This window comes from Carcharhinus amblyrhynchos, unplaced genomic scaffold, assembly GCF_965287045.1.
Source record: "Carcharhinus amblyrhynchos unplaced genomic scaffold, sCarAmb.v2.hapA scaffold_56, whole genome shotgun sequence".
NCBI lineage: Eukaryota > Metazoa > Chordata > Chondrichthyes > Carcharhiniformes > Carcharhinidae > Carcharhinus > Carcharhinus amblyrhynchos.
Genome location: NW_027649797.1, coordinates 985043 through 1009173, shown reverse-complemented (window position 1 = coordinate 1009173; position 24131 = coordinate 985043). Strand labels below are relative to the sequence as shown.

Genomic DNA, 24131 nt, shown 5'->3' with positions numbered 1-24131 from the left:
TTGATATTACAAATTCAATCTTTGGTTTTCTGCCTCCTGTCTTCAGTTGGTAGAATCATAGAATCTTACAATGCAAAAGGAGGCCAGTTGGCCCATTTGAACCTGCACTGACAGCAATCCTACCCAGGCTCTATCCCTGCAACTCCACATGTTTACCCTCCTAGTCCCTCCGACACTAATGGGCAATTTATCGTGGCGAGTCAACCTAACCCGCACATCTTTGAAGTGTGGGCGGAAACACACGCAGTCATGGGGAAAGCATGCAAACTCCAAACAGTGATTCGAGGCTGGAATTGAACCTGGGACCCTGGCGCTGTGAAGCAGTTGTGCTAACCACTGTACTTAAAAGGAAAGAGCCCAGTTATTTGTGTTCATCTCAGTCAAAATGAATATTTTTATTGTCTGTGAATTGGAATAAGCAGCATAAATAAAAAGTTGAGCAAAAGTTATGATCAGTAAAAATAAGTAAATCAGCTGATACAAAGGAATTTTACTCAAATGAATTGAATAAAGATATAAACAATTGAGCATAAGTTAATCTTTACTTTATTTCCAAAGAGAGATTTTGTATATTATACTAATATAGAGCTGCTTTATATATTTGAATAGTTTTAATATGCAATAGTTATTATTTCTTGAACATCACATTTGAACATCTCGGTGCATGCTATGAAAGTCTAAAAAGCAAACTGGTCTCAAGTGACTTCAGTTTCTCTGGACTTTACAGCAATCTAATGATTAATTGCTTCTGTGCTTTTTGAGGATGAATTGAAATTTGAAAGAGTAGATTAAAGCTAATTATTATGATCCCCATGCTGACCAACAGCTTAAAAGAGCCAAACTTCCCACACGTCCTCAATAGAAGAAACTAATGAACAAGACTTCATTTTTAATAACTTGTGCTTTAACAATCGAACCAAAATCAGTATATATTAAATATGCATTAACAGGAAAATTACTTTCAATAAAAGCTATAAATTACACTTTAAATAACTGTTACAACAAAGATGGATCTCTCAGACTTGCTAGTAGCCAGCTTGCCACAAATGGATAGGTGCGAAAGTAACAGGGTAGTTGTTATGGGGGACTTTAACTTTACAAATATCGATTGGAAAAGCTATAGCTCAAGCATATTAGAGGGGTCATTTTTTGTCCAGTGTGTGCAGGAAGGTTTCCTGACACAGTATGTAGATAGGCCAACAAGAGGTGCGGCTACATAGAATTTGATACTGGGTAATGAACCAGACCAGGTGTTAGACTTGGAGGTAGGTGAGCACTTTGGTGATAGTGACCACAATTCAGTTACGTTTACCTTAGTGATGGAAAGGGATAGGTATATACCGAAGGGCAGAAGTTATAGCTGGGGGAAAGGTAATTATGAGGCTATTAGGCGAGATTTAGGATATGTAGGTTGGAGTAGGAAACTGCAGGGGCTAGAAACAACTGAAATGTGGAGCTTATTCAAGGAGCAGCTACTGCGAGTCCTTGATAAATATGTACCTGTCAGGCAGGGAGGAAGTGGTCGAGCGAGGGAACCTGGTGTACTAAAGAAGTTGAATCTCTAGTGAAGAGGAAGAAGGAGGCTTATGTAAAAATGAGACATGAAGGCTCAGTTAGGGCACTGGAGAGTTACAAATTAGCCAGGAAGGAGCTAAAGAGAGTGTTAAGAAGAGCTAGAAGAGGACATGAGAAGACTTTGGCAGATAGGATCAAGGAGAACCCTAAAGTTTTCTATAGGTATGTCAAGAATAAAAGATTGGTTAGGGCAAGATTAGGGCCAGTCAGAGACAGTAGTGGGAAGTTGTGCATGGAGCCTGAAGAGACAGGAGAGGCACTAAATAAATATTTTTTGTCAGTATTCACGCAGGAAAAAGTCAATGTAGTCGAGGAGAATACTGAGATGCAGGCTTTTAGACTCAACGGGATTGAGGTACTTAAGGAGGAGGTGTTAGCAATTCTTGACAGTACGAAAATAGATAAGTCCCCTGGGCCGGATGGGATTTATCCTAGGATTCTCTGGGAGGCTAGGGAGGAGATCGCAGAGCCTTTGGCTTTGATCTTCATGTTGTCATTGGCTACAGGTGTAGTGCCGGAAGACTGGAGGATAGCAAATGTTTGTCCCCTTGTTCAAGAAGGGGAGTAGAGATCATCCTGGGAATTATAAACCGATGAGCCTTACTTCTGGTGTCGGCCAAGTTTTGGAAAGAATTATATGGGATAGGATTTATAATCATCTGGAGAGAAATAAATTGATTAGGGATAGTCAGCATGGTTTTGTGAAGGGTAGGTCATGCCTCACAAACCTTATCGAGTTTTTGAAAAGGTGACCAAAGAGGTGGATAAGGGTAAGGCAGTTGACATGGTGTATATGGATTTTAGCAAAGCGTTTGATAAGATTCCCCATGGTAGGCTACTGCAGAAAATGCAGATGCATGGGATTGAGGGTGATTTAGTAGTTTGGATCAGGCATTGGCTAGCTGATAGAAGACGGAGGGTGGTGGTTGATGGGAAATATTCAACCTGGAGTTCAGTTACAAGTGGTGTACCTCAGGGATCTGTTTTGGGGCCACTGTTTGTCATTTTTATAAATGACCTAGATGAGGGTGTAGAAGGATGGGTTAGTAAATTTGCTGACGACACCAAAGTCGGAGGAGTTGTAGAAAGTGAGGATGGATGTTATGCTTTGCAGAGGGATCTAGATAAGCTGCAGAGCTGGGCTGAGAGGTGGCAATTGGAGTTTAATGCAGAAAAGTGTGAGGTGATTTGGTAAGAGTAACAGGAGTACAGAATATAGGGCTAATGGAAGGTAGTGTCGACGAACAGAGAAATCTCGGTGTACATGTGTATAGGTCCTTGAAAGTTGGCACCCAGGTTGATGAGGTTGTTAAGAAGGTGTACGGTGTGTTAGCTTTTATTGGTAGAGGGATTGAATTTCGGAGCTGTGAGGCCATGTTGGAAATGGACAAAACTCTGGTGTGGCCGCACTTGGAGTGTTGAGTACAGTTCTGGTCTCCGCATTATAAGAAGGATGTAGAGGCATTGGAAAGGATGCAGAGGTTTACCAGGATGTTGCCTGGTCTGGTGGGAAGGTCTTATGAGGAAAGGCTGAGGGACTTGAGGTTGTTTTCGTTAGAAAGAAGAAGGTTGAGAGGTGATTAATTGAGGCATACAAGATGATCAGAGGGTTAGATAGGGTGGAAAGTGAGAGCCTTTTTCCTCATGGTGATGGCTAACATGAGGGGACATAGCTTTTAAATTAAGGGGTGGCAATTATAGGATGGATGTCAGAGGTAGGTTCTTTACTCAGAGGATAGTAAGGGCGTGGAATGCCCTGCCTGCAGCAGTTGTGGACTCGCCAACTTTAAGGGCGTTCAAATGGCCAGTGGATAGGCATATGGATAACATTGGAATAGTTTAGGTTAGAGGGTCATTAGATTGGTTCCACTGGTCGGCGCAACATTGAGGGCCAGAGGGCCCGTACTGCGCTGATATGTTCTATATGTGACACCTTGGGCTTCTGGGGCCTGGAGCTCGTGTTTTGAAGCTGGGAAGGAGTCTGAGGACACTGTGCATTTGTGAGGTGAACAGTATCATAGTATATATAGAGATGTGGTCACACCACAGACTCAGACTCCACAGGCAGGAAGGGCATGGGTGACTACCAGGCAGGGCAAGAGGACTTGGCAGGCAGTGGTGGAATCTCCTGTGGCTATATCCTTTGCAACTCAGTCTTTCTCCAGTAGAGTTTAATTCCCTGTCATCATACAGAGTTTGATCATCAAGTCCCTCTGACAATAACTTTACTCCATCTGAGTTTCATGGATACTGTTGTCACCAATAGAGTGTACTCCTGCGGAACGTTCTTAATTTGGCTCACGACAGTCCTGGTGGTGCAGATTCCTCAGAGCTACCTTCATCTTACCAATCAATAACATTCCAATGTATAGCATGGCAGACTCTGGTAAGGTCTGAAGTAGTAGCAGTAACTTAATTTCATTATCTCAAACCCAACCTTTAGTTTTTTGTTCTTTCTTAGCTGTCTCAATTACCGACTCTCAGCCTATCCATACTTTTCCTGTTGAAAACTGATACCTGAGCTGCTTATTTTTTTCTCCAAATCAGTTTTCATTTCTCGAGCAACCTGAAGCTTCAGTCTAATATCCCAGTTATGAACCCAGTTTTACAACCATCAGTCTCCCATCATGTATCGCTTCTTGTTCTTGCTTTTGCTCTCCCTATCTCACTCTGTGTCCCCTCCACCCACCACCTCCAAGAAATCTGAAGTTCAGCTTTAATTTTCCAGTTAAGGATAGTCTGTCAACGTACAGAGGATGAAAGCAAAATTGGTGCAGGCAACAGCTCACACTCTGGATTTCATCACACTAATGTTCACGTGGTTAGGCCACATTTGGAGTACTGCGTCCAGTTCTGGTCGCCACACTGTCAGAAGGATGTGGAGGCTTCGGAGAGAGTACAGAAAAGGTTTACCAGGATGTTGCCTGGTATGGAGGGTCTTAGCTATGAGGAGAGATTGGGAAAACTGGGGTTGTTCTCCCTGGAAAGACAGAGAATGAGGGGAGACCTAATAGAGGTGTATAAAATTATGAAGGGCATAGATAGGGTGAACAGTGGGAAGCTTTTTCCCAGGTCGGAGGTGATGAACACGAGGGGTCACACATTCAAGGTGAGGTTTAACTCAGATATCAGAAGGGCGTATTTTACAGAGGGTGGTGGGGGCCTGGAATGCACTGCCAAGCAGGTAGTGGAGATGGACACGCTGGGATCATTTAAGGCTTATCTGGATAGCCACATGAACAGACTGGGAATGGAGGGTTACAAACGAATGGTCTAGTTGGGCCCATGAGCGGCGCAGCCTTGGAGGGCCGAAGGGCCTGTTTCCTATGCTGTATTGTTCTTTGTTCTAAATGTGACGCAACAAACCACAGCGTACTTAGATCATCTGGTCCAGAAAATCACCCTGCCATAAATTCCCTAAAGTACCCTAAAAAGAAACAGGTCTAGCTCCTCCTTGAACAAATTAGGTGAGTTGTGGTATACTGCACAAGACAACAACCTGTTCCAAAGAGTCACTAAATTTTGAAAAAAGTACCACCTCCTGAAATCCAACTTAGAACTGATTCTCTAACCTGTTTAACTGAATTAAGTGATCAACTGGAGCAAAATCTTCCCTCCTTTTTGTATACCTCAATCCAATCACCCCCAAGCCTATGCTTTTTTTGAAATATTGAGTAGCTATCTTGTTAAGATATTTCACACTAGAAATGAATCCAGTGGCCCTCCTCTGCACCTATTCCAAATGGTAACCAGCCAAGTGAGGAGACCAAAATTGAACACTGTTCCAAGTGAGATCTGACCAAGATCCTGTATAAGGACAAAATACTATGCCACCTCTTTTGCTCAACTTGTCCTCTGAATGTATCCCAACACCTTATTTGCTCTAGTTGTCACTTCACAGCATTACTTGTGTACTGCCAGGGATGAATGCACTACAATTTTCAAATCCCTTTCTCCACCTTCTTGAACATTTTTCACTGAAGACTGTATGCCAATTGAGCATTATAAATGTACTTAACTTCTCTCAAAATAATAGATGTAGGAAGCCCAGAAGAAACTGTTCGCTTTTCCAAAAAGCTTTTGATTTAGTACCACACAAAAGACTTGCGCTGGAAGCCTCTAATATTCTTGGTAATACATTGAGCCTGACTGAGAACTGACTCGCAGGACATGGACAAAAAGCCTGTGACAGTTTTGGATTTGTTCGGAGACCGGTCAAGGTCTCAGACAAGGTTCAGTATTTGGATCATTACTCTTTAGTTTGTTATGAAGCAAAGTTGGGTGCTATGTTTTTAAGGATTAAGCAACTATATTTTCTTTCTACCATCAATCACATATATTTTGCATGTTTGTCACTGTCTCATTTCTTCACTGCCTTGCCATTCTCTCCCCCTCTTCTTTCTTCCTTGGTCCCTTATTCCTTCACTCGTCCTTTGGTATAAGGAATTAAATCTGACTTCTTTGTCTGTGGAATTACATATTACTCCAACCCATCACTTATGGGTAAACAAATTGACAAAATGTGTGGCTTTTAAAATTTGTTATCCCTACAGGAATTCATCAGATTTTACCTAAAGGAGTTCCATCAGATTTTATGTAGTATGCTCTCCAACAGGATCATTTCATAACATTCTGGAGTTCATTATTGGAGCTAATCACGATTATGCAATCCATGTACTTGAGCACACTTTTTTCACCTCTGATGTTTAGAATATTTATTGGATTCATCAGACTAGACAGTTTGCATCCTGTTCCAGACAATTGTGAATGTGCATGCAACCATATGTGGGAGTTATCCAACATCTGACATGTTTTTTTTTCCTGTCAGTAAAACAGATGTCGTCTATATTCTTTCCCAAACTTGAAGATGTTTCTTTTCATCAGTGTGATGTCATGTAAAATTCAGGTACAATTCATCGGTGTATGCATATCAAGAAATTGTAATCTCAATAATTTGGGTAATAAGTCTTTATAATTTAGCAGATAACATTATCAGGAACTTCATTCGTTGTAAAGATTGTTGTCATTGTAATTATAAAATTATTTTAATATGTATCATATCACAAAATTTATAGATAATACAAAATTAGGGGGTAAAGGGGGGTTGTGAATAATGTGGACTGCACCAAAGTACAGGATGATGCAATGACTTGCGGACTGGGCGGATAAATGGTAAATTAAATTCAATGTAGCAAATTAGAGGATGATTCATCTTGGTGGGAGGAATAAAGTGGCCACTTTTTCCATGGAAGGCAAGAAAGCAAATGAGGTAAAGTAACAAAGTGATCAGGGATTACAAATACATACATGGCTGAACCTGGCAACACGGGAAGATTAAAAGAAATGCCCCAGATTTCATTTCTAGAGAATTAGAATAAGGGAGCTAATGTTAAAGTTATGGGAGAATCTTAGTTTAATCAGACGAGGAGTAATGTGCAAAATTAAATACTGGAGAAAGTGCAGAAACGATTTACAAGAAATGTTACTAGAATTGAAATAATACTACTATTAGGAAAAGTTATAGAGCCTGGGCGGTTTCCTCTGGAAAAGAGTCACAGAGCACTGGTCTTGAAAATTACAGAAGTGTAAGATAGGGTGAACATGGAGAAATTGTTTCTATTTGATGGTGTGCTGGTGAGTTCAGATAAGGGGGATAAGAGGGAATGTGGGCGAAATTGTTTTCCATGGACGGTGAGAAAGTAGAACTTAGTGCTAATTGGAGTGATTGAAGCAGAGAGTATTGATGCCTTTAAGCGGAGGTTTAATTCATATATGCAGGAGAAAAGAGGGATACTGGATAGAAAGATTGAGAGGAGGCTAATGTGGAGTAAAGACCAGTTGGACCAAATGACATGTTTCTGTGCTATTGATTCCATTTGTAATGTAAAAATGGACTATACATTTCCATAGAGTTAGTTTTTCCACACTTGAATTATTGTTTCTCAATTAACAAGTGTACAACACTGAATATTTTAGGTATTTTGCTATTTTCCTGTATTAACACTATATAAATACAAGCTGATATTGTTGTCTTACAATACGCATTTACAAATGCAGCTCGCGCTGATAACAGGAGCATTTTTCTGATGGGAGATGTAAAGGATTTCTTGCTGATGTAACTGGCCTGACCGATATAGCAATTGGGTGCATCTGTAGGCTACAGTTGTATACTTGATGTTTTGTATTTTTAACATTCATCTTGATGAATTTTATTTATGCAGAAAGAAAATGTGGTTTTGGTCTATTGATACCTTGTTTCAAATTGAGTTGCTTTCAACATTCTTTTGCGACTTAAGTCCACTTTGAAATTTCTGAGAGTCTTGCAGTGCTCCATATGTGAAACATTTGTCTTAAAGAAACTCAACCTCAAAATAACTTATCAAAATGTTGAAGATTAAAAAATCAAGCTAGAGATTTCGGAACATTGTCAAAATAAGGATTGCTTTGTTAACAGAATAGACTTCCGATTCATATCCATTTTTGAGGATTTCTGTTGCATTATCTTTCTTTTCTCTGGCGCTCACTGTTATCTGGGAATTTCTATATTTATCTTCCTGCAGATTCATGGTGCGTGTTGGAATACAAATTCTTGGAGAAAATATAACATTTTTTTCCATGTTTAGATCAGAAATGATGATAAAACTGTTGAAACCTAAATTCATGCATTTTCCCAGTTCTTGTGATGCAGACGTATCTTAGCACTGCATCTAGTCATAATGGTTTAACTGAATCGTACAGTGGGGTAGATGACTGTGTGCTGGTACAACAGAGATCAAGAATATTATTCCTGAACTCTTTATTCCCCTCCTGGTGCTGCGGCAATGAATGTTGCTGCTGCAGCATGCTATACCCGTAGGATTTTGAAATTTTAATACTTTCGTATGTGTTTTCAATTTCCTCCCTGACCTTGCTCTACTCAATCCATGTAACCTCCTCCAGCTCTGCAATCCTCCAATTTCAACTAATTTTAATTGCTCAACTGAAGGGCGGGTACTGATGGTTGTCAAAGCCCTAATCTCTATAATTCCTTCCCTAAACCTCACCCATCTAACCTTAATGACTTGCCTTAAAACCTTTCATAGATTGAGACATATAAGTCGACCTTTGAAACTTCAAAAAAAACTCTTCTCAAACCTGGTTGATTTGTATGCCAAATATGAATCATTGGTGTGCGTGGTTGCTATTTTGAAATTTGAAAAAATTTCTGTTTGTCAGCCTTCATCTGTAATCTGCTCAGTGTGGGTGTGCCTTAAACTCCTGTACATTTTGTTTGGTTAATACTGTTCCTATTGCCTGTTGATCCCACGAGGCCAACTTATAAGGCAAGTGTAACTCAACTTGTATTTCTGAACTGAAAAATTGAGGCTGACTCCTAATGCATGGAATATAGCCCTGAAGATGAATTCATTAGCTAAAAAATGGGGACCAACTTAGACACTGAGTTTAGGCCTAAACGTACATTTTGGTATCCAAAAACTGGTTGAATTCTATGACACAATCTATGGTGCGTCTTTAATCAACCTTTTGGTCATCTGCTCTGTTAGCTCCTTATATGCTCAGTGTCAAATTTTGTTGAATTATGCTTCTGTGGAGCACATTGGGACATTTTATAACTTTCAAAGTCCTGTGTGAATGAAAGTTGTTGTAGGATTGCGATTTTATGGACAAAGAATGGCACTGTGGGCAAAAATGGTTGTGCATGAGGGAATCAGTCAGCTATCCTTATTTCAAAATGATCATTAGATACACAGTAAATTGGAAGAACAAAATATTGTTTTTTTAAATAAATGGGTATTTATTTCCTGTATATGGCTAACTTTTGCCAAGTCCAAAATGACTATCAAAATCCTTGGATGCCTAGATTTTAATGGTGTCCTTCAAGGAGACAGCCTGTTTAATGGAATATGCAGTCTAGCACCCAACTGTGCACAAAAGGATCAATAGGGGATGTCAGGAAATTAAGCTTCTGTAGAATTAAGTAGAATTTAAAAAAAAACAAAATTGGTGTCATCATTACACGTTAGAAGAAAACTCACTCCAAATCTGTTGTCTTAATGAAAGTAATGGTACAATTTTGTTGACTGTTGCTGTATTGCTTGTTCATAATTTGTGCAGAAATCATCTTTTTATTGTGAAGAGTTAATGGTTTCTGTAGTAATACAGGTTCTGATGTGGTAAACATCCCAAATGCAAAGAAAAACTAGATTCTGGATGCAATTTGATGTATCACCATGCACATCACTGAGCTGTTTACCTTGTTCAGGCGACCTCTTGACATTTTAGGTAGCAGCCAACTGCTAGCTTTCTCGCTGACATGACTGTTGTCATTTAGTTCAGGAGACATGGTCTGATGTTTACATTCTCATTTTACTCCTGTTTATATGGAGAGGAGTTATCATCCCATATGATGGCAGGCAGTTCTTGTCATGTACATCTGGTATTGTTTAGAGGAGAAATCAATAGGTTTATACAGCAGAACATTTTATAAGTATAATTTGTACAGAAACTGAACCTGCCCTTTTTAAGTGAAAACAACTATTGAACAAAATACTGATGATTATTTGGCCTAGAGGTTAAATGTTGATCTTTGAGTGTTTGTCCTTGTTGAATTCTGTGGCTAAAGGTTTTCTGTAAAACATTTAACTTTCTTCATAGTTCCCAACATTGATATTTAAGTGTTCAGTCTTAAATGTGACATTTGTTGCTGGCTGTATTTTGAAAGCTTAGAGATGAATACTGTAGTTGACAATTATGTACAGTTTAAACATTTGATTGAAGTTGATTTAATAGTCATTTAAACTCAAGCCTCTTTATTACTAATCTGTTTCTTTATATCCAGCAAGATCACTTAGCAAACTAAAATATGCCATCTTTAAGCATGAAACGTAAATCAATTAGTTAATGTTGAAACTGTTTGTCTCACACTGTCTTCTGCATTTATTCAAGTATTGAGGATTTGTTGTTTGCAAGTTAGCATATGCTAAATACATGTTTTCTATCAAATAGTACAATTTATACTAAATTCCATATTAGGTATAAACCAGCAATTTTGAACATTTCAGATGGCTTTATATTACCTTGAGATAGCAATGTAAATTCTGTTTCTTTTCAATGATGTATGTGCCAATTTCCCAGTCTGCTGAGGTGCTGTTCAGTTTTGTTTGTCTAATTTGCAACTTAACATGTGTGAGCCAAGATGGGCCATATCAACAGGTTATCCAGTCTTTGGGTACCATACCATACATTGTCTCTATGTTCACCCGTGTGTGCCCCCCCCCCCCCCCCCGCCAACCTGGTTTTTTTTTCAACAGTTCTACCTGGCCACTACTGCAGTTGAGGTCAGCTCATTTGATGCTGACAATGGATGGACATTATTGCTCACTTCTGCATTGTTCAATTCCATATGTGGTACATTTACCTAAAGCTATGCAGGGAAAACAGATCTACCTTTTTAAGCAACAAAATGTTTTATATTGTATCGTGCTAAGAAGGCATGAAGGAAAAATAATTCAAATCTGTTTTCTTTTGTGTTCTCTTGTTTAAATTTGCTTTGTTTTGAATGGATAAACGTTAACTCATTTACCTTCTGGAATGTCACATCCCTTGCATTGTATTCCAGCTAACCCAGCAGAAGGGACTAACATCCGCACCAGCCAGCTCTGGACATAGGCAGAGCTATTGGGACTCCTCAGCTCCAATGTTGTACTGATCATTTCAGTTATCTGCTCAAAATGCAGTAGGATTTAACACGAGTCCTTAAAGTCCATTATTAGCTGAATATCTCGACCCAAAACCACCCTGTCACGTGAAGGACTTGAACTGTTTGAATTGCGTTTATTATACAATTTTTTTGTCATGGGCGGAAGAGGAAAACATTAATAATCAATTCAGCTTGGACTGGTGTCTATAATAAATTTTATTGTGAATTTTATTGCTGGGTGGATGATTCATCTCTGCTTCCTCTGGAGATCCCCTCAGATGCTAGTTCTTAGACAATTTGATTTAGTGGGAGGCAGTGGCACAGTCGTATTAGTCATTGGAGTAATAGTCCAGAGACTCAAATTAATATTTGGGGGACCTGGATTTGAATCCCACCATGGCAGATGGTGAAATTTGAATTTAATAAAAATCGGAATTAAAAGTCTGATCATGAAACCATCATCAATTGTTGTAAAAACTCATATGGTTCACTAATGGCCTTTTGGGAAGTGAATCTGCCAATGTGACTCCAAACTTAAAGAAATGTGGTTGACACTTAAAATGTCCACTGAAATGGCCTAGCATGCTGCTCAGTTCAAGGGAAATTATTGGGGTATTAAATGCAAAATCCCAGTTCCCATGAACAAATACTTAATTCCATGTAATATAAAGAAATAGTGGTATCACTGGATACCACAGATGTTATGTCACCTGGCAGTATCTCTGCTGTAGTAGTGAAAACTTATGATTCAGAAGGAGCCAAGCTGTTCCAGTACAGTTACAACACCAGACAATTCGGGAAGGAGCTCCTTACCTTAAAATCTTGATTGTTAATTCACTTTTCCTGGGACCAACCTAGAAAGTATGGCACAACCCTCCAGAATCTACTTTAATTCTAAATTTACATGAGGATCCTTCTAGTGGCTTAGCAAGTCTGCAATTTTTCTTAAAGATATCATGACATGGGACTCCTAGCTCCTTGTCTTGGCTTTGGAAATGCAAAGACGTGCTCCCTCTCTCTCTCTCTCTCTCTCTCTCTCTCTCCCCCCCCCCCGCTCTCCTTCCTCGCCCTCGTCTTCTATGGCTCTTTCTACATTAACAGTTCAAACTGACTGCTTTCTGTCACAAGCTTTGTGTGGACCACTGTAAATGTCTTAGATTAGCTGCAAGCAAGAGCAAATCTTCCAGCTGCTTTTCCCCTCAAATCCAAATTGAACTGCCCACTTCTGTCTGAAACATACTTAGATGAAGTATAAACAAAAGAATCTTATAACCAAGGTTCCACCCTGAATCACATCATGGCAATGTGACATGCTTTGGAATGATACAAGCAGAAATGCAAATTAATTATTTTACCATAAACATAACTGTCTTTTTGATTCTGAGATCCATATAAATAATTTAAATTTCTAATGGAACTTGACACCCCCCCCAACCCACGCAGCCAGCCAGCCATACCCTCTTCTCAGAATTGCAGTTCCTGTTAAGGAACTCTCTTGTTTGTAACCTGGCTTTGACTTTTTTTGCTTTTGACAACTGCTTACATAATTTAAATATTTTATTCAAGGATGATGTTAAGATAGAAGACCCCAATTTTTATGGCTTTCATGCTGTTAATTCTGACTGTCAAGAGAAATATCAGTTACCTTTCAAGTATGATTAATTCTGAGCTTGTTTTATTTACTGTTAAATCTTAATTCCTAAAACTAAAATTTGTATTCTAAATATGAATTATGAACAGGATACTTGCAACAAATGTCAACGTAATGATCAAATAATGCATTTAACAAGTTTTTTAACACTCTTGGTTTCTAAATGCAGTTAATACAGTTACTTTGTTATTTGAAAAGTTAAATTGAAATTAAAGGACTTTCAACTTCCCGTGTGTGTGTACTTTACGGTCTGCTTAATGACATCATTGCTGCTGCATACCAAGACACTACTTGATGTAGCGCCACATGTAAAATTCTGTTGAGGAAGGGGAAATTCCTGCTATCAAGATCTTTGTGGGCAGCTTAATTTGAGGTCAGCAGTGTACTCCTCTCTTGCCATTGACAGCAAAATGAAGGCAAAAGATTTAAATAATTTGCTGTTAATTGCATCTATTTAAAATTGACACATGAAAAGTAAATTCTGTTGTTGATCTTGTGCCGTACCTTCAGTAATCAGTGAAGAACAATATTTGAAACAGTTCACAATAGTGCTGTTTGAACCTACCTAAATTAAATATTCATTCTTTAAAGAGAAATGTTTGAGGACCAGCTGTATCAGAGCATCCTAAAGAGCTCTGAAAGATGTTTTCAGGAAAAAAGGCGAGGGTTCGTGGCACAGAAGACTTGCAGAACAGTGCAAATGTATCAGAAAGACAGATGAACATTTAAGGGCAGGAGTTGATAAATAGACCGATATCATGTTGATGTTTTTGAATTGTGCTTTGTGCTTTCTTTTTAATCATGAACATTGAAGTGACAATGCCAATCTCAATGAACTTTGACATTGAACATTTGCACTGTTTCCAAAAGCCTTGACTACGTACACTCTGTGTGCAGTAAATCCTGTGAAAATATGCACAAGCGAAACACTGCAGATGCTGGAAAACTGAAATAAAAACAAAATGTGGAGAGAAACAGAATTAACATTTGAGAATCATCTCCACAGCTGCTGCCTGATTGGAGTGTTTCCAATATTTTCTGTATTTATCCTTGTTAAAGTATGCTCTGCAGAGTGACACTTGTATTCCTCATCCCACACACTCTGCTCCTGTTAACATTGCTCTTGTTTAGTTTGGAGGGTTGAGTTTTGCTTTATTTGGGCCGTCTGAAACCATAGTTATGATATACAATACAATAAGATATGCAACAAAAATACGGGAGACAAGGAGAAAGTGTGATTTCTCTTTGGGTCCCAGAGCTAATCAAGCTCCATGTCATGAAATGTTATAAAATTATTTTCTTGAGTAATGGTTCACATTCCATATTTAAATATTTTACATACTGGATGAAGTGAATCTGCACAAGAGGCATTGTCTGTTAATTGAGACTTGTATTAAGACTGAGTATACAGGGCAGATTCTACCCACTACTGTGACCTCTATCCTCTCAGTATCTTGGAGTGTGTACAGAATGACATACTGTACTTAATAGTAGCCAGCACTGATTGGCTGTTGGAAATCATTTTGATTATTAGGATAAAGTTAATGCCACACTGAATGTCCAAAACACCTCCAAATGAAGGAAAAACAGAAAAGCTGGAAAAACTGAAAAGCTGGAAAAACTGAGCCGGTCTGGCAGTATCCATAGGGAGAGAAAACAGAGTTAATATTTCGAGTCTGCATGACCCTTCTTCAGAACTAAAGAATGAGGAAAACGTGACTTGGTGGAATGCTTGGGCAGTGATTAGTGGTAACTGAGAGAGATTGCAATGAACATGTAGCAAAACTTACCAAGTGACAGGTGACCTGGTGGGGGAAGGTTTTTGTATGGGAGCAACGGAATGTTTGTGATCTATGTAAAAAGAGAGGAAGAGAAAAGTCACCATCTCAAGTTATTGAACTCGATATTGTGTCCTAAGGGCTGTAACATAGCTAATTGGAAGATGAGGTTTTGCTCCTCTGGTTTGTGTTAGGTTTCACTGAAGCATTGCAGCAGACCAAGGATGGGTATGTGGGCCTGAGAGCAAGATGCTGAGTTGAAATAGCAGGCAACAGGAACATTGGAACCAGGCTTGCAGACTGAGCGAAGGTGTTCCACAAAGCGGTCCCCACCCTGCATTTAGTCTCCCCAGTGTAGAGGAGACCGCATTGAGAGGAATGAATCCTGTAGACCAGATTGAAAGAGGTGCAAGTGAAATGTTGCTTTGCTTGAAAGGAGTGCTTTTGGGCCTTGAATGGTGAAGACAGAGGAGGTAAAGTGACAGTGCACCTCCTTTGCATTTGTCGTATTGGGTTCCTACAATGGAGCACATCCAGATCTGAAGCTAACTAAGGCTTTCTGTAAAGACTACCACAGCAAACTATAAAAGCAGATTCAAACTGCAAAAAGTTTGGTACAGTACTTTCTGATTTAGTCATTTAAAGCTGGCACCCTTGATTGCACCAGTTTCACAGATTCCACAACTTTGCAAAGTTCCATGTATTTTTGAATGTGTTGAATATGGCAGGTACACAGCATTTGCGTCATTCCAGTGTCAACAGGAAAAAGCACAACTTGATGGCTTCAGTTGTTAAATTGGTGAAATTGAAGTGATTTGAAAAGGACTTGAAACTCACCATTATGGATTATTGTGGTCACCACTGTCTGATTAGTGTGTTGTAATTTTGCACTTGAACATGTTGCACTGCAGCCTCTTCTGTTTGATTAGTATCCCTGTTAATAAAAATCAAGACTTTCTATTCATGTGAGAAAGTCGATGATTGAAGCTTCATAAATTAGTGCTGTGTAGATTTGTGGGATTAGACTTAATTTCCAACCTTCTCTCTAAACATCTTTTTGTATAGAGGCACTATGGAGCTATAATGGCAGAGAAAGAGGCCTTTCAAACCATGAATAATATATAAATATTTCTGAACATGGTTCAAAAGAGCAAATAGCATGTTCCAATTCTTTGTTAGGAGGTTGGTGCACGTAAGGTTTTAAATCACTTTGGTGTGCTAAGGACAAAAAGGAAAATAGTCTGAGTTTTTTGTAGTAGGATATCTTTAAAACTTGAAATTGTGTGAGTAGGTTTTTGATAGAACATAGAACCCTACAGTGCAGAAACAGGCCCTTCGGCCCATCGAGTCTGCACTGACCACAATCCCACCCAGGCCCTATCCCCATATCCCTACACATTTAACCGCTAATCCCTCTAACCTACACATCCCAGGACACTAAAGGGCAATTTTAACATGGCCAATCAACCTAACCCACACATCTTTGGACTGTGGGAGGAAACCAGAGCACCCAGAGGAAACCCACGCAGACACGAGGAGAATGTGCAAACTCCACACAGACAGTGACCCGAGCCAGGAATTGAACCCAGGTCCCTGGAGCTGTGAAGTAGCAGTGCTAATAATGTACTTTCAAGTATTCCAGCTATATGACAATATCATATATAATTGCCAATAGTTACTATTGTATTGGGAATCAAAGATGATCGTTCTGATATAACGACTTGATCTATGATGGTGTCGTTCTGGTGAACTTTGCTATCTTCAGAATTATCCTATGGAGTAAAGGGAGTTGTATTGCTATTTGATCAGATGTTGCTGCTGTTTGAGCCAACACTTGTTTGAGGTGCTTTGTAATTGTTTAATTGTACATTTAATGTTTGATCAATGAAGGATGAAAAAGAAACCAATTCTCATTTGAATCAGCTACTATTTTATCAATTATACCTTTCTTCTCTACCAATAACTCAAGGTATTGGTTGATGCCAGCATTATGTCCAAGATGTCCAAACCCCTCCAAAACGAGGTCTCAGGCTCAGACTGTTCACAATCTTAGCATTTAATTAGGACCCAAGGTGAGCCATACCCATTACATCACACAAGCTGCCCGTCTCCACCTCCGTAACATTAATTTATTGCCCCGCCCCAAAACACCGTTGCCTAAGCCCCATGCTCTGGAATTCCCTCCTTCAACCTTTCCCTTTAAAGACTACACATTTAAAACTCATCAGTTTAATCAAGCTTTTAATCGCACCATTCAGTGTTGTCTCCTTCAGCTTTCCATCGATTTTTTTTTTTCATTCACGTCCCTAAAAGATGCTTTCTGAATTTGTAGGCAGTATATAAAATTCAAGTTGTTGGTTTAATTTGGGAGAAAATTGTTCAAGTTAAAACCATCCTCCAGTTCCTGCCAGCACCTGATTTTTGCCTTCATCAATTTCTTTAGAAGCCAATCAAGCTAAATATGAAGCTTTTTGGTGTGCCGTTCATTTAAGCTGAGCTTTTTACATCATGTTCACTTTGGTAAGATTACTTTTCTTTAATGTTAGTTATTGCTTGTTTACACTCCTACCTTGTCCCTCAATGGCTAGAACACAACCTTTGAGTGATGGATGAGCTTCATTCACAACCCTTTATAGTTTCTTGTGGTCTTGGACAGAACAGGTGCCATACCAAGCTGTGATTCATACGGAAAGAATGCTTTCTATGGTGCATCTGCAGAAGTTGGTGAGAGTCGTAGTGGACATGCCAAATTTCCTTCGTCTCCTGAGAAAGTGGAGGCGTTGGTGGGCTTTCTTAACTATAGTATCAGCATGGAGGGACAGGACAGGTTGTTGGTGATCTGGACATCTAAAAACTTGAGATTTGGAATAGGATCAATTTGAAAGAAACACAACAAGTCTGCAAATATTAGTGGTAGATTTGAAGATTGATCTGATTTTAACAGTTAGCAAAAAATAACTAGAAAAATAGAGGATGAGAGAAATCTGGCTAGTAATATAACAATTGATTAAGATTCTACAAGTATTTCGATAGGAAAAGAGGAACTAAATCAAGTGTTGGTCCTCTAGAGTGTGAGTCTGGGAAATTGAAAATGGAAAACAAGGAAATGCAGAGGTGTTGAATGGGTGTTTTGCCTGTCTTCTCTGTAAAAGACTTAGAAAACCTCCCAAAGATACTTAAAAATCAAAAGGGAGGGATGAAATTAAAACAAATCTTAATCAGCAGGGAGAAAGTCTTGGGGAAACTATTACACTTAAGAGGCTAGCAAGTCCCTAGAATCCATTATTAAGGAGGTTATAGCCGGATACTTGGAACATCATAATGGGATTGGACAGAGTCAGCATTGTTTTCTGAAAGGCAAAAGGGAAATCTGTTTGACTAATTTACTAGAGTCTTTTGGGACAGTAACAAGCAATGTAGAAGATGAAGGGGAACCTGTGGATGTGGTGTATGTGGATATCCAAAAGGTATTTGGGAAGGCACCTTAAAATGTAGGTTACTACACAGGTCAAGAGGTCATGATGCCAAGGGAACATATTCATTTGAATAAAGGATTTGTATCAATAAAAAGAAGCAGAGAACAGAGATAAATGGATCTTTTTCATTTTTAGCAAAGTGTAACTAGTCAAGTGCCACATTGATCAGTGCTGGGGCCTCAACTACTCTCAATCAATATCAATGACTTGAACAAATGTATGTTAGTTAAATTTGCCAATGACACCTAAATAGGTAGAAAACTAAGTTGTCAAGATGAATTTATAAACTCTACTAACGGATATAGGTAAGTTAAGTGAGTGGCCAAAAAATTGACTGATGGGAGTATTATATGAGAAAAGGTGAATTTATCCACTTTGGCAGGGACAATTGAAAAGCAGTATCTATTGAAGAGAGATTGTGGACTTGGTCGTACAGAAGGGTTTAGGTATCCTTGTACATGAATGACAAAAGGTTAGTATGCAGGTGCACCAAGTGATTAAGAAGGCAAAAGGAAAGTTATTGTTAGAAAGGGTAAACAGTTTTGGTCTCCATATTTGAAAAAGGATATAGCTACATTAGAGACAGTTGGAAGAAGGTGTTCATGACTGATACCAGGGATGAAGGACTTATCCCATGAAGAAAAGTTGAACAGGTTGAGCCTGCACTTATTGAAGTCCAGACAACTAAGATGTAATCTTTTGAAATATAAAAGATCCTGAGGGGTTAGGGTGGATGCCAGGATGATGCTTCCTCTTATGAGGGAAACTAGAACAAAGGAATAGAGTTTAAAAATAAATAAGAGGCCATCCTTTTAAGACAGAGATGAGAAGAATTTTTTTCTGAGGTTCTTTAGTATGTGGAATTCTCTTTCCCAGAAAGCTGGGTCTTTGAACTTATTCAAGGCTGAGTTAGATTTTGGATAGACAAGGAAGCCAAGAATTATAAAGGACAGATAGGAAAGTAGAGTTGCGACCACAACCAGATCAGCCAATGGTGGAGCAGGCTTGAAGAGTCTAATGGCCTGTTCCCAAGTCATATATTCCCACATATGTGAATAGAATACAGCAGCACAAGATGTGTCAGACTAGTTTCTGATATTCATTCTCAGCTGTGTCAAAGAGAGATCGAAAAAATTCAAAGAGTGTTGACTTTTATTGAGCTTGAACATATAGTAGACAAAATTTAAAAGATCAGTTCTAGAATAGCCCTCCATTCAGAAACGCGCCCTTCCACTGCTACCCTCTGTCTTCTTTGACTGAGCCAGTTTTGTATCTACCTTGCCAGCTCATCTCAGATCCCATGGATTCACTCTCTGCACCAATTTGCCATGAGGTACCTTGTCAAAGGCCTTACTGAAGTCTATGTAGACAACATCCACTGCCCTACCCTCATCAATCATCTTCGTCACTTGCTTGAAAAACTCGATCAAATTAGTGAGACATGACCTTCCCTTCACAAAACAATGTTGCTTCTCACTAATACGTCCACCTGTTTCCAAGCGGGAAAAAATCCTGTCTTGAAGAATCCTCTCCAATAATTTCCCTATCGCTGATGTAAGTCTCACCGGCCTGTAATTACCTGGGTTATTCTTGGTACCCTTCTTAAACAACGGAACAACATTGGCTATTCTCCAATCCTCTGGGACCTCCCCTGCAGCCAGTGAAGATACAAAGATTTCTCTCAAGACCCCAGCAATTTCCTCCCTTGCCCCTCTCAGTATTCTGGGGTATATCTCATCAGGCCCTGGGTACTTGTCTACCTTAATGTTCTTCAAGAACCCCAATCCACCTCCTTTTTGATCTCAACATGACTCAAACTTTCTACACACCCTTTCCTAAATTCATCGTCCACCAAATCCTTCTCCTTGGTGAATACTGACGCAAAGTACTCATTTAATACTGCACCCATTTCCTCTGGCATAGATTCCCTCCCTTGTTCTTCAGTGGCCAACCCTGGCTACGCCCTTACTCTAAGCCTTGGGATCTTCCTTGATCCTGCTGGCCAGGGCTGCTTCATGACCCCTTCTAGCCCTCCGTGCTCATTGCTTAAGTTTATTTCTACTTTCCTTGTATTCCACACTTGCTCTGGGTGTTCCCAGCTTCCTAGCTTTGACAAATGCTTTCTTTTTCTTTTTTGACTAGGCTCACAATATCAAACAGTTCAGTTAACAGTGTGTTTAAACTGTTTGTAGGCGTCAAGCCACTCATTGTTTACCTGCCATCACTGTCATTGATGTTTTCTTGTGTTCTATTTTGAGCTATTATTACAAATTTTCTGACCAACTTACTTTTTACGCAAGATGAGATTCTCGTTAAAACTAAGACATTTCGTTATTAAATATATCTTGCAAAGTGTGTAGTACATTTCATGTCAAGATTTACTTGGCCCCTTTCACACAATATACAATAGTTCATTAATTTTGTATATATAATGTATGATTTATACTATGTTCAAAATATAGACAATTTAACTTGCATTCTATATATTGCACAAGGGTTGTTGACAACACGTGCACTGTCAATGTGGGTCCCACAGATAACTGTTTCTTTTTCTCTAACTTAGTATATATTGTTGAAGATGATGAAATAGGCTTGTCTCCATTCAAATTTGTTGGTATGTCTTTACACTATATTGCCTGTAATTGTCACATTTGCTCAAAGATGTGAGTGATGTTGGAAAATAGCAAATGTCATATTGGTGTAATAATGGGTATTCTTTTGATGCTGGTCAGAATAGAGTAAGTCCTCACTTCTGGTTGCTTTGCTGAAAATTGTGACACTAAGTACAGTGACTTAGAGTGAATCATTGGTTCTGATGGGAATCAACATTAAAGCTGGAGTTTGGTTCCTCCAAATGCTTCTTGCCTGGAAAAACCAATGTGCAAGTTGAAGTACTATATGGTACGTGTGCAGCACTTTGCATTCCTCGTTGGGATAACTTGCATACAAACTAAGAACAGGAGGAGTCCGTTTGACCTTCTGAGCCTGCTCAGCCATTTAATAATATCATGGTTGCTCTGACCCCGGTCACCTACATCGATCCCTTGTTTATCAAAAACTTCTCTCTTTCTGCCTTGAAAATTTTCAATTTTCTTCTTCCACTGCATTCTGACGAAAGGAGTTCCAAATACTTACTACCATCTGAAAATTTATTCTTACCTCTGACTTAAATGGGCACAGTAAGAAATTTCAACACCAGGTTCAAGTCCAACAGCTTTATTTAGGCAACTCTATTTTTAAACCATGCCCCGACTATTAGATTCTCCCATAAGAGAAAACCTCTTTCCCATACTGACTCTGTCAAGATCTCAGAATATTTTATGTTTCAATCAATTGACTACTTACATTTCTAAACCTTAATAGATACAAACCCTGTCTAATCTTTTCTCATTGGATAACTTGCCCATTCCTGATATTTGGTAAACTTGCTCTAAACTGCTAATGTACTTGCATCCTTCCTTCAGTAAGGGTTCCTTAAAACTTGCAAACTAAAATAAATCACTGAATATAACAGATACTGTACAAATTGAATTTTGATACTAAATTGACAAAATAAGCCCTGAGTAGCACAGTTTCTATGTCTCTCCCAAGCACTCCTGAAACTCAGTTCAGCTTATCGCTTCCCTTCCTTTCCCTTCCCATTATGTTTCTCTCTTGCTGACTTTTTCCAGAGCCTGGACCCCTTCCTGACATTCTGCAGGGGCTTGTCTCTGTCCCAAGGAGAGGCTGTCAGTGGAGTCTGCAGCTCTCCCTCTTTTATGTGCTTGGATCTTTCATCACCAGATTTGTGGCCAGCAATTTCCTGTTCTTTGGATGGAAGTAGGAATGATGGGTTACGTTTATAAAAAATGGCATTTTCTTTTATTTTCACTGAAGCATTGAGGATGAAGAGTAATATGAAGGGTAATGGTAAATTCAACAACAAAGCATTATCTAGGTGGTACAAATTTAAGATGATTGCAAAATGAGTTGAGGGGAAGATTGGGATAACAACATTTTTCACCCACACAAAGGTCAGAAAATAGAATGCTTGTGTTGAAATACAGTTTATTAAAAGAGAATATAACGTTTGATTGAAAAGTGGGATGTTAAAGGATTTGGGGAGAAAACAGGAGGGAAAGATTTGACGGGGTAGCAAAAGTTATTTAACAGAGATAATGGGCTCCGGGACCTTGATGTTAGGACCAAATGGAGGTTCAGAGCCTCCGCTGAATGGCAGCAGGCCTGCCAGTGCAATTTTCCCAGAATGGCCCTGCCTATGCATTTACTGTCCTTTTAAGAATAACAGGCAGGCTTTGGATACTGCAGGCTGAATCTGAGAACCTGCAGCTCTGGAGCTCAGCAACCCCACTGGGGGAGGAGATGGGCACTGCTGAAGCAGGCTGAGGTTTGAAGAGATCCCACTCTGATGCATTCGTGTCTTGATTGAACTAGCAGCTACATGATGAAAGCTGCTCTGATGTCATTAAAATGCCACTGAAAAATTGCCACTAACTGGAACCTTTTATTACCATAATTGGTTATCCATGTCCATGGAGCAGGCAGGTGAAATGGTTCCCTACCTGGTCCTGGAAAAGTGCTCTCGTGGCAGGGAATTGTAGAGAGCAAATGCAATGCAGCTCCGACCTATTTTCCTGAGCCCCTGCCTTCAAACTCCCCTCCATGAGGGCAAGAGAATCCAGCCTAAAGATCAAGTACCAAAACAGAAAATGCTAGAAAATCTGAGCAAGTCTGACAGCATCTATGGCAAGAGTGTAGACCTTTTGAGTCATCCAAACCCAAAATGTTGGCTCTATCCTCACTCCACAGATGCTATCAGACCTGCTCAGATTTTCCAGCGTTTTGCGTTTTTGTTTCAGATTACAGCATCTGCAGTATTTTGCCTTTGTCCAAGGATCAGACAGCCTGTTATTGTACTGTTTCATGATGTGTTACAGTTCTTTTCATTTTACATGCATTTATAGTCTGGAGTTATGGATAGGAATAGTAAAGACTTTCTTTCCTGGCTTGCGTGAAACTCCTCTCCTTCTTACCACCTGCAATTTGCATGTGTTGGAAGGGTTTGCGGGTTAATGCTCAGCTTGTTTGGCCATATTGTGAAGCAACTTTCCTTGGCTATCAGCCCTTGAGGTTGGACTCGGAGGCAGGGCATTGCCCACTAAGCCACAAGACTTGGTTTTATACTATAACCTTCTCTGAATATGGTCCAAAGATAAGGGATGGAATGCAGAGTGGTGATTTAATGAGTTTGACCTCTCTTTCACTCAAAAATACATTGAAATTATTGTTATTGGTATATAATAGGTTAGGAACCTAATGCACTTATATCTGCCGCCAGTGCTAATTTAATCCCTTCTGATTCTTTCAGTTTTCTACAAAACAATTAATGAACTTCAAAAGTAATTTATTAGGTTTAAAGCACTTGGCTATTTTCTGAGGTCATGAAAGATGCTTCAGAAATTCAAAGCTTTTATTTTATTGGCTTTCTTATATGAGTTAGATTTTAGTTTTAAAACACAAGTGCCATGTTTTGAAAAATTATCTTCATTGTGTGAGTCAGTATATGAAAATAGGCTTAATTTTCTGCTTCAGTCTTGTTGACAGCAAACCATGTTTATGTTACAAATAGCTTGCTGATTTAACTGCTAGGATTTCACAGCAGAACCTTTACGATTTTGCACCCTGTATAGCATGATCTATGGAGGGAGGGGAGTGCTCAAGCACTTCCATTTTGGTGTCACTTTTATACTCCAGATTATATAACAACAATAACTGCTGCAGCTAAGGATACCTTCAGATGCACATCATATCTTTTCTCAACAGCCCTGGAATTATGAGATTAAAATAACTTGTGAATGTGGCACACAAACAGACAATGATGGGGTGCTTTTCCCCCTTTTTTATTTGTCCCACAGAAATCTGACAGCATGTTGTTACTGGATCTCCATGTT

General features: G+C 39.3%; 1 protein-coding gene across 2 annotated transcripts in view; it reads left to right on the top strand.

Annotated features, from left to right (window-relative positions):
• prkcz (protein kinase C, zeta) overlaps positions 1 to 24131 on the top strand; it is a 480227-nt gene that overhangs the window by 180125 nt on the left and 275971 nt on the right. The gene's annotated exons all lie outside the window — the stretch shown is intronic.